At 46.6% G+C, this 12,008-nt stretch overlaps 1 long non-coding RNA gene across 1 annotated transcript; it reads left to right on the top strand.

Annotated features, from left to right (window-relative positions):
• The first annotated feature begins 5,478 nt into the window (after positions 1-5,478).
• On the top strand, positions 5,479-7,812 carry LOC120697258. The gene is made up of 2 exons (XR_005684397.1): positions 5,479-7,253; positions 7,349-7,812. It is a non-coding gene; the product is annotated as an uncharacterized LOC120697258 (long non-coding RNA).
• Positions 7,813-12,008: the final 4,196 nt, after the last annotated feature.

The following is a 12,008-nucleotide window of genomic DNA, read 5'->3' as shown; positions in this document are numbered from 1 at the left end:
CGTGCTCCAGCAAGTGGTCACTTTGCCAGTCGTGCTCCTGGTCATTTTCAGTACAGCTATGGACCACAGGACCGAGGCTTTGGAGGTGGTTTCGGAGCACCAAGCTTTCCTCGCGGTGGTGTTCGTCAGTCACGCGGTAGACGGAATGAGGGATACGCTTTGTTTGGTTTTGATAACCCTTCTGTAGAGCAAATGGCTCGACACTGGTTTGCTTCTCACTTTGCTAACCCCAGTGTTGAGACATTTGCTCACCCTTTGTCTCACTACTGATGTGCAAGCTGGTGGCTTGGAGAACAGGTGGATCATGGACTCCGGTTGTTCGCGCCATATGACCGGGAATGACAAATTGTTCTCCAGCCTCACCCCGATGCGCTCAAAGGAGTACATTGTGTTCGGGGATATTGGATGAGGAAAGGTACGTGGACTTGGCGCTGTTTGAGTTTCTAATCGCTTTACCCTGAGAGAGATTGCTTTGGTTTCGAACCTTGTGTTCAATTTGCTTTCTGTTTCTCAACTTCTTGATGAGGGGTTTGAGGTTCGCTTCAAAGAGGGTTGTTCGCGTGTTCTTGATTCCAGAGGAGATTTGGTTTGTCAGATTACACCTCGCGATCGGGTTTTCTTGGTTGACTTCTGTGGAACTCCTCTTGGCCCTTCTCGTTGCTTGTTGGCTGGTCCTTCTTCTGATCTGTGGAAGTGGCATAGGAGACTTGGACATTTGAGCTTTGACTTGTTGTCGAGACTGAGCTCACTTGGCCTGATCCTAGGATTGCCCAAATTGAAGTTTGAAAAGGACCTTGTTTACCATCCGTGTCGCCACGGGAAGATGATTGCCGCTTCTTATCCGCCTGTTAATCAGGTGATGACCGCTCACCCTGGAGAGTTGTTACACATGGACACAGTTGGTCCTTCTAGGGTGATGTCTGTTGGTGGGAAGTGGTACGTTCTTGTGATCGTGGACGACTTTTCTCGCTATTCTTGGGTCTTTTTCATGAGAACCAAGGATGAGGCTTTTGAGTTTGTTCGAAACTTGATCTTGAGGTTGAAAAACGAGCTACCCCAGGCCATGCGAGCGATTCGCAGTGATAATGGTACAGAATTCAAAAACGCTCGTTTTGACGCTTTTTGAAGTGATCAAGGGCTTGAACACTAGTATTCTTCTCCCTACACTCCACAGCAGAATGGAGTTGTAGAGCAGAAGAATCGGACGCTGGTTGAGATGGCGAGGACGATGCTCGATGAGCATAGGACTCCTCGCAAATACTGGGCTAAGGCGGTAAACACCGCTTGTTATGTGTCCAACCGTATTTTCTTGCGTGCTTTCATGCACATGACTTCTTATGAGTTGCGGTTTGGACGCCAGCCCCGTGTTGACCATCTCAGAGTTTTTGGTTGCCGGTGCTTTGTGCTGAAAGATGGAAATCTTGATAAGTTTGAGTCTCGCTCGTCTGATGGCATTTTTCTCGGTTATGCTTCTCACTCTAGAGCATACCGTGTGCTGATTATTGATACTAACATCGTCAGAGAGACTTGTGAGGTCACTTTCGACGAGACTGAACCGTGCAATTCTTCTGTCTTTGAAGTTGCAGGAGATGATGAGCTCGGCACCTCCATCTTTGAAGATGAGGAGGAAGAAGCTGCGGAGGGCGACCCTGAGGCTACCACGCATGCTGTGGACCCAGTTGCTTCCGCCACGAGCTCAGACGATGACGACGGCCCCGACCCGACTACGTCTACTTCCCGGGGGTCGGTCGAGTAGGTGACTCAGGCTTCACCAGATGTACCTGAGGAGACACCAGATTTGGTTGAGGAGGAGGCGACTTTACCAAGGGAAGCACCGCGACACATTCAGCGCCGCCATCATCCTCAACAGATGCTAGGTGATCTCAACGAGCGAGTCACCAGGTTCAAGGTAACAAGTATCGCTGGCTTTGCTCATTCAGCGTTTGTTGCCTCTTTTGAGTCCAAAGATATTGGACACGCTCTTTCTGATTCTAATTGGGTCAATGACATACATGAGGAACTTGAAAATTTTGAAAGAAACCAAGTTTGGGTTTTGGTCGAGCCTCCACCTGCTTGTAATCCCATCGGAACGAAGTGGGTTTTCAAAAACAAGCAGGGTGAGGATGGGTTGGTTGTTCGAAATAAGGCTCGTCTTGTTGCCCAGGGGTTTTGCCAAAAAGAGGGTATTGATTTTGAGGAGACTTTTGCACATGTTGCTCGTTTGGAAGCTATTCGAATCTTTCTTGCATTTGCTGCTTCCAAGGGTTTTAAAGTTTTCGAAATGGATGTTAAATCTGCCTTCTTAAATGGTTTCATCGAAGAAGAGGTTTATGTGAAACAACCCCCTGGTTTCGAAAATCCCAAGTTTCCAAACCATGTTTATAAACTTCAGAAAGCTCTTTACGGTTTGAAACAGGCACCTAGAGCCTGGTATGATAGATTGAAAACCTTTTTGCTGGCTCAGGGCTTTAAAATAGGATGTGTGGATAAAATTTTGTTCCTCATGCGGTCTGGCACTGACTTTCTATTAGTTCAGATATACGTGGATGATATTATCTTTGGTGGTTCTTCTCACGCTCTTGTCTCTAAGTTTTCTGAGCAGATGTCCAGGGAGTTCGAGATGAGCATGATGGGTGAGCTGCAGTTCTTCCTCGGGCTGCAGATCAAGCAAACTCCTCAGGGCACTTTTGTCCATCAAGCCAAGTACACTAGAGACTTGCTGCGGAAGTTCGACATGAGCGACCTGTCTCCTCAGCCGACTCCGATCAACACATCGACGGCACTTGATGAGGACTTGGACGGCGAGGCGGTGGACCAGAAGGAGTACAGGAGCATGATCGGCTCCCTCCTGTACCTGACGGCGACGCGACCGGACATTCAGTTCGGCGTCTGCCTTTGTGCGCGCTACTAGGCTTCTCCGCGCACCTCCCACAGGCAGGTGGTGAAACGCATCTTCAGGTATCTGAAATTCACCCCTGAATTTGGTCTTTGGTATTCTGCGGATTCTTCTCTGGTTTTGGTGGGCTTTTCTGATGCCGATTTTGGTGGGTGTCGGTTGGATCGCAAGTCAACATCCGGCACTTGTCAATTTCTCGGTACATCTTTGGTGTCTTGGTCCTCTCGCAAGCAGGCTAGTGTAGCGCTTTCTTCTACAGAAGCTGAGTATGTTGCCGCTGCTAGCTGCTGCTCCCAGATTCTTTGGATGAAAAAAACCTTGCAGGATTATGGCTTGAGTTTCGGTAGGGTTCCCATCTTTGTGGACAACATGTCAGCCATTAGCATTGCAAAGAACCATGTCCTACACTCCAGAACCAAGCACATAGATATCTGATTCCATTTCCTGCGAGACAACCATGAGAGAGGACACATAGACCTGATCCATGTCTCTTCAGAGAGGCAAACTGTAGATATCCTCACCAAACCGCTAGAGCAGGACACCTTTGCACGCATGCGAGGGGAGCTTGGGTTTTGTTACCCCTTTTGATCGCTGACTTTTGTTTGGTTAGCGTTGTAGGTCCTTGTTTTTGCTTCTCTTGTTTTTCTAGTTTTGATAGTTGCATTGTGCATATGCATTGTACATGTTTGCATTTTGCATTGTCTCACTTGCACTAGCATTCTTATATACATTGCTATGATCTTCTAGTGCCTACTAGTGTGAGTTGATAAATTTGATCATGTATAGCTTGCTCCACTGTGTATATAACATCATCTAAGTTAAGCTTTTTTTTATTTGAAAATCTGAAAACTTGATCACCCTGTTTTGGCTACTAGCATGTTAGGGCGTGTTGATGTGCTTTGCTATCTTATTCATGCTAGTGTAGCCTTTCGTTCAGCAATTCATACTTGAAATGATCTAAATCTGATAAAATTGCTTGAACTACACTTGAAATGGTTTGAAAAGATTCAGGTGGGATTGCTTGTCGCACTGATCGAGCTTTCGGGACGGCTCACTTTGCACTTGTGAGAACCCGGGCAAGACTGTGCATGACTGAAACGAGTGCTTTAAACTTCTGATTGTCTTTTGGCATAGGCTTGGCCTCAGTTGCTAAGTGAAGCATGACAAACTTTCAACCCCTGGCATTAAGAATTGCTTGATATAAAATTGATTGAAAAATGAATGTTAACAACTTGTTTTTGGCTGAGTTTGGATCACCTCTATGAGTATGATTAGCACTGCTTTCCATTCCCTACTTGTTAGTGCTAGATCATGGGTGATGCTTTTATTTCTCCTAAACTGAACTTGCCTAGCTCTAGACTGATTTGATATACTCTGTTGAGCTAGTTGCAGGTCTTGTTTATGGTTGCACACGTGCTTGTGACTAGATGTTGCTCATATCATTGTATCCCTAAATGCTTTCACTTACACCGCCTGCATTGCATTCATGGCATGGCATCTGTTGAAGGGGAGTCTCAGCTTTAGGGGGAGCTTTAGTTCTATTTAGGCTTGATGTGTGCATGTGCCAACAAGGGGGAGAATTTTTTGGAGAAGTGATCGAACAAGTGGGAGACTTGTTTGATTTTTGAAAAACTTGTTGTGCACAGGGCTTTGAGAGTGTATCATTTTGGGAGAGTTGCACTTGTGAGAGGGAAAAGCTTTGCTTGGGGAGTTTCTGCTTTTTTTTCCTCCTGGTTTTCCTCGCTTTCCTTCCACTTCCAGCATGACTGCGTCGAGCGTTACCTCTGTCTTTGAGGAGTCATGTTTTAGCATTTGATCGATTGCGTTGAGCCGTTGCCCTTGTCTTAGGGGATCGATCTGTGCTTGAGTAAGTGACTGGTCTTGCCTTTCTGAGCTTTATGTCACTTGCTTGAGTTCTTCACTTTCTTGTTTATTTTTATCACTTCTCTGGTTACAGGTGGTGTGTTGACAATGCACTCATCAAGGGGGAGATTGAGGAATGAGAGTACTCTATCCTGTCTGTGATGAGTGAATTATCAATCGTGCGGTGTGATCGTGCGCTTGGTCTTTGGATTGCAGGTACACGGGCGTCGAGTGTCGACGGAGAGATGCCGTGGAGGAGCTCAGGCCGGGCGGCAGCTGTGGCGTCCACTCCTGGATCGAGGGCGCAAGCGGCGACGGAAGGCGGGTTTCTTGGTTTGCGCCACAAAACCAAGGAAGCTGACGGCGGTTGAAGACGCCAAGTCGTGGAGGCACGGGCGTCGGTCTCGGGACTGACAGAGGCGACGGGTGTCGACGGCGTCTAGGGCCTCGCTGCGAGCGAGGTGGTGACGGGCGTCGGGCGGCATCTAGAGCCGTCAGAAGGCCGAGGCGGGAACGGCATCTAGAGCCACGGCGTGTAGGCGGGAATCTTCCCGCGCGTGGAGTTTTTGCGGTTTTCTCAAAACCGGCCACCTATCCGGGTTTCGCGGACCCTCCAAAACCGCGAAACGGATCTTCGTCCACATGGCGGCATCGCGGAGAAGGCTTCGAGTCGAAGAAAGAACCTCGGCCGTCGGATGAGTCCAATGTATCTTTTCCTGTTTTGCCCCTACGGGCTTTCTAGTGTCTAGTTAAGTCTAGGGGTATTTTAGTCTTTAGTCTAGAGAGTTGGAGGGGATAAAATAGAGAGTGGAGGGCAGCCAACGGTATCCATCCACGAGTTCCCGTCGCCCCTTATCTCCTCCTCCGTTTTTGTTTTTTTATCTCCTCTCTAGGGTTAGGAAATCACCATGGATCATTGAGTTCTTGTACTGAGATTGGAAGGGAATGGAGGCCTTATCCTCCTGTGCCATCCAGGGTGTTTGATTCATCTTTTTGTTGTGTTCCTTTTTATTCCCGTGGTTTAGGAGTTGGCTCTATTCTTGGTGCAGGAGCTTTGGGCGGCTTGATTCTTGTGCATGCGTGTGCAGGGAATTAAGTGCAGCACAAGAAGCAGACGCCCCCTGTCCTCACCACATGAGCAGTAGCAGCAGCGAGGAGCTAGGAGGGGCACTGGCGTTTTTGATTTGGCGCCAGGCAGCAGCACAGGGAAGGCCAGCGGGGCGCAGCAGCTGCGGGGCAAGGGTGGTGCACGGCGCGCGCACGGCCTCACGAAGTGACGGGGCTAGCGGCAAGCGGTGCTGAAGGCTGGTCAGCAGCAAGCGGAGCGTGCTGCACGCGCTGCAGGGGGGCACGCAGGCTGCCGTGGCCAGGGGCGTTTGCGCTTGCCGGTGCAGGGCACCTAGTGGAGGAAATGGTAAAATTCAGCAGCTTTGTGGTTTCGTGTTTGTGTGATTCTTGTGCAGGGAGACGAATCGAGTGCGTGTGTGGGAAATCCCAACTTTGATCGTGTTCGTTCTTCATCAGCACAACTCTGCCCGTAAGGTGTTCGATGAATTGCTTCACCAGTCTTTTCTTTTTTTGTTGATTTTGCTAGATTTTTCTTAGGTCCCTTTTGAGTAGCAAATCATGTTTTAGGGCTGCCTTCTAGTTTTAGTCGCTTAGCTCCTTCTCTAGATTTATTTTCCTGCTCTAGGTTTAATTATTTTTTTGCTTAATTAAAACCTGAAAAAGCAAAACAAAAATTAGTTTAGTTGTTCTTGTGTTAGCTAGATTTCATTCCAGTATTTCTAGTTTTTGTTTTATCTATGCTCTAACCCCTTTGTTCGAGTTTCTGAGATATTTTGGCTTTCCGAACGCTTTGCTCCGATCTTTGTTTGCGTGGTTGAACTTGTGAGATTTTGTTCGGACTTTTCTCGATCGAGCTTCTGATTGTGTGTCAAGAGTATTCCTAGTGCTGATAGTCGTTCTGAGCTATGCGGTACTGATACTCTTCGTCCGAGGTGCGTTGGGTGTAATCGGGACTTTTCTCTTCGGTTTTTCAAATCGAATTTGAGGCTCCCATTCACCCCCCTCTGGTCGCCTATCTGGTCCTTCATACTTCATGTTCAATGATTCCACCCTGAATGAAGGAAAGGGTCTCAGACAACACAGGAAGGCCAAGTGCAGGAAACGGACAGGTTAGGGTGATGGGGCACCTTAGCAAGACCGCGATGAGGAAAGTGAGCACAGGAGCCATGTTGGTGAAAGTTATGGCGAATGTAGCGGTCGTGTACTGCAGCCCATAGAAGAAGGTGTATTGAGATAGAGCGGCACTGGACAGAACAAATGAAAAGCAATGAATCGAAAAGAGATATTCACACAAGAAAGGATTAGCCAAGTTGTCACACGTGTGACCAAGATATATATGATTGTACCCAAATGCAGCGCTGAAGAAGAGGTACACAAGGATCTCCATTGTCAGCTTAGGCCTTGTGCTCCGGAAAAGACAAAATAGGTAGACAATTCAGCATTAGCATTGCATTACAGCCTATGTTTTGAACTTTGATCACTCACTGAAAATTCAAATTTTTGTACCGTTCTTTGAAATAGGCAATCGGAGCAAGGAAGATTGTGGCCACCAGTTGTCGCAGTGTGATGAGTACTAGACGGTCGAGCCCCTCCTGCAGCGCCTTCTTGATCAAGGCTATTGTCACAGCAGAAATGAGGTCAAAGACTAGCATCGCAATCACCGGTTTCCACTCATTGATGCACGCCAACCCCCACATTGCTGCTTCAAGGATGCTAAGCCTTTGGCCACAGCCTTCACCTGAATTCCCATAATAATGCTCCTGTAATGAACTATTTATAGGTCTTACATTTACTTGGTAGTGCTTCCGATAAAAGTGACATGACAGGATATGCGCAATTACCCTTTACCCTAAAACAAAAGGTAAAGGTGCTGTTGATAAATGATAACTCAAAACATATATATATTCAACTGGAAAGGGCACATAAGAGACACCCAGAATCAAATCATCATGTAAATGTGAAAAGTGAAGAATCCTTGAACAGTCCATCTTGATATCATTATTCTCTCTTCAGCACCATGAAAAAGCTACTAAGTTGTCAAAATAATGTACCGCGCAAATGTCTCCTTTGTCGCGAAGTTGAGAGTGGAGGTGGAACACAATGGAGAGAAAAATCAAGAAAAAACAGAAAAAAAAAGTAGGGAACACTCAGCACTACAGAAATGAATCTTATGGGAGCACCAGAAAGAACTAGGCCCAATTGCAGGATGGCACAGTTTGGTTGTCACGCCCGGTTTTAAGGATAAAACCGAATGCATAACTATATGTATGCCAGGATCAAGTTCCATACATATAGAGACATTATAAGTGAATAATCAGTAACAGTATCACGAAAAAGATAACTAAAACAAATAAAAGACTATCAGAGTTATACAGCTTATCCTGGAAACGAAGGCTTCAAACTTCACAGGTAATTGACTGGGGGTTGCGTACGCCTAGAACTTAGCAACATCTTCAACAGACTTCACCACAACATTCTACTTCTGAGCAGCAGTAAGCAAGGGTGAGTACACTTATGGTTGGTACTCAGCAAGGCCACAAAAAATAACCAGAAAGTGATTTAATTCCATCTTTAAATTAAATTAATCATGTGAGGGTCCAAGCCGCTCTTGACCGTGAGCACGGCTGATATATCAGTTTTACACTCTGCAGAGGTTGTACACTTTCACCCCAATTCGCGTAAAAGTTCCGAAGAACTTTGAACCCAACCACGCAATGTGCTAGCTAGGCACAATATCACACTTCCGATGTGTGATTGCATAGGAAAACTACGAGGCCTTTACAAAGATTCCCTAACAAATGATAACCCGCTAAGGATTCAAGTCAAAGCAGAGCATAACACTGTCCTAATGAGGTGGTACGTTGCCAAAGGACCATTAAACAATACCAATTGCCCCAAGAGGACCGAGCTATACCCCATCGATGCATCACCTCTTGCCCTTTCGGTAAGACTATCACAAGCTAGAGTCTCTAATTAATCAGCCAAGACCAGAGCCATATAGTATTGTGGTTGTACGGTTTTCTTGGGTGGTTCTCCATGTTCCAATTAAATCATAATACTCTTGTAAATAAGCACATATAGAAATATGGTTAGGGTCACTTGCCTTTCTCCAACGAAAAGCTACTCTTACTGCTCTTCAGCTTTTGCTCACTTGGAATTCTTGATTCTTCAAGCTTCAACAACGATCCTTCTACTCGAAGCAATCATCGACAACATACAAAGCAAACAATAGGTACAACTAAGAACAATACACCAAAACAAAAGAAAAACTTAAGAGAGCATACTAAAGGATAGGAGTCACTGCTACGGTTACGAGAGCGCAAGAAACACAGAAAACGGAACTAAAACGGCGATTCTATGGACTAAACAGTGAGTCAGGAATCTAGTCGCGATTAACTAAAAGGTTAAGGACTAACAGAAAAGATTTGTAAGACACAACAAAGTGTGCTCACAGAGGATAACAAAGTGATAAAGCTACTGCACACATTGCAAGGATCATGTGAGCGCAAGAATCGATGAAAACAGAGTTGAAACGTGAAAGATATGGCTAAAACAGTGCACCAGGGACTTGTTTGTGAGAGTTTTGAACTTCTAAGGGCTAGCATCAAAGAAACCAGGGACTAAAATGAAATTAAACCTAAACTACAGGGGCTAGTGAGGAAAAAAACTAGGGCGCGACTGAGGTGGACTGCGGGTTCCAATATCTGGAAGATTAGGGGGCTCGGCGAAAGAATTTGGACCAAACTGAAATTACTTTTCAACGCACGGTGACCGCGGGTTGAATAAAGGAAACAGCGAGGACTCTTTTGCAAATTGTCCACAATTGACCGGTATGCTGAGGCTTGAATCGGGTTAGATTAGATTGGATCGTTGGATCGCGATCGAGCGGCTTAGGTCGATCGTGGCAGAGCGGCGGCGAGGCGTGCGTGGCGGCGGCTCGACGGCGTTGGCCAAAATCGGCCATCTAGGCTCGGATTTGGGCACAGCTAGGTCGGGGAGCTCGAGCACGAAACGGGGAACGCGAGGGCGGGGTCCGCACGAAGCCTAGATGTGGCGAAGGGCATGATCGATGGTGAGGTTGCTCGGCAGGACGACGGCGAGCGAACGGGCATGCACGGGAGCAAGAGGGAGAGGGGAAGGTGACCAGCGAAGGTTCTCACCACAACGCGGAGGCCTGGAGGCGGCTTGTGGAGGCGAGGGAGCGGCGGAGCGGCGAGATTTGCAGCGGAACCGAGCTCGAGCGTAACTCCAATGGCGGCGGCGATTTAGGGCTAGGGTTTGCGAGGCGGTTGCTGCGACTAGGGGATTCGGGGAGTGGGCGCGGTGCTTTTATAGGGGCGAGGACCGGGCCTCGGCGTGCGGGCCCAGGTGCGCGGGGAGGCGTGCCACGGCCGGACTCGGGCTCGAGTCCGAGCCTGGCGCGGGGAGGAAGAGGGAGGGGTGCCGAACTGGGCCGGGGAGAGGGAGACGGGCTGGGCCGGTGGTGGAGTTTTGGGCCATGTAAAAGAAAAGGAAAAAGAAGGAGAGAGGGAAGAAAGGACGGAGAAAGTTGCTCACCGGAGAAGAAGGAAATCGTCGGAGTCGAGAAAGAAGGCACGAGGTCGACGGCGAAATGGCGACGACTCGCGAGAAGTAAGACACCACGACGAAGAGGACGACGAGCTGAGCACTGGGGTGGTGTCGGATTTAACCGGAGATGCACGGATGCGGAGGATGGTGGGATTTTGGGGAAAAGATTATTTTAGGGATTCCCAAACAAAGGGCCTCCCTATGGGTAGTCTATATTTTTGTGTGGAGTTGCCATGAGTGGTTGGTTTAATATATAGAGAGAAAAGTCTCACCATCCCACATCAACTAGCAATGTGGTACTAAACCTCACTCACATGCTAATGGGCTTTACGTGCCTTTAGCCCATTAGGGAACACATGAATGGGCCCTCGAGATCCATTAGGGATTTATGCACTTTTGATAGACTTAGCCCATTTAAAATTCGGAATTAATTATTTTCGAAATTAAAATAATTCCAGAAAAAATCTAGAATTCATATTTAACGTCCGAAAAATATTCCAAATGGCCCGAAAATTCTAGGAAAAATCCTAGAAATATATTGGGACCTAACGAACTCAAATAAAATATTTGGAGCTCATGAAAAGATTTGGAAGAGACTCTAAAAATTAGAGTTTGCTCTAGGGAAAATGGGAAAAGAATCCAGAAAAATCTGGAAAATTGCCGGGAAGAACTTTTGATGATAGAACACGTTTTGAAAGGTTTTCACACTCAACAACACTATGCATGTGACATGAATGCATCACCAAAAGAACAACGTCATTTAATTTGAAAAACAACCAATATTTATTTTCTTTTACACTAAATTCTCTGTGAAGAAAAATAAATGTTGAGAAAATTTTAAAATTGTGTGAAAATTGTTGTTTTATTTTTAATTTTAATCACATCCTGAAATTCAAAAATTTCAGGGTGTGACATTGGTGAGCGTTGGAAAGCCTACCCTACAAACTTAACGCCTTTGATATAGTGCTGAGCATTCAGTACTATTTCCCTAGTGAAAAAAGGCACCGCCACCCAATCCAAGGGAAAGCAGGAGAATTAGTGGGGTGATCACCTCGTATGTGTGAAAGCTCTCTGCCATATCCACCACCTTTGGTTTTGTGGTCACCACAGCCTAGTCCATATATACATTTGGTAATCCTCATTCCTGTTTCGTTGGTAGTGCATCAGTATCAGACTATCAGTATCACTGGCAAGTGGTAGTGAGGGATTGCATTGGTCCATCCAGAGCATGGAAAATGTTTGATTCAACCCAATTGCTTGAGAGAGAGAGAGAGAGAGAGAGAGAAGAAATACTTCGATCAGATGCAGTATCTTGTCGTACATAAGATGATAATGGGAGAGAGTAGTAGCCTCCAATTGTATAAATGAATGGAGAGAGCGGTTGTTGCTATGCGCAATGCATGCCATAGTGGCACCACACTAGGTTTCGACTGCAATTGCGGCAACCAGAATGCTCTTCTTCGCCAACAAACGCTGAGTAGACCTGACTGGCATAGTACTTCCAAAAAAAATGTTTGCTATTGTAGGGATTGGAGACAGGTGTAGCACACTGCATAGTGAGCACCTGCTCAGTGACCATTTTGGTGCCATCAGTAACTGCAAGTTAATATCC

This window comes from Panicum virgatum, chromosome 3K, assembly GCF_016808335.1.
Source record: "Panicum virgatum strain AP13 chromosome 3K, P.virgatum_v5, whole genome shotgun sequence".
Lineage (NCBI taxonomy): Eukaryota > Viridiplantae > Streptophyta > Magnoliopsida > Poales > Poaceae > Panicum > Panicum virgatum.
The sequence above is the reverse complement of the archived record's forward strand: the minus strand, read 5'-3'. Positions and strand labels throughout refer to the sequence as shown.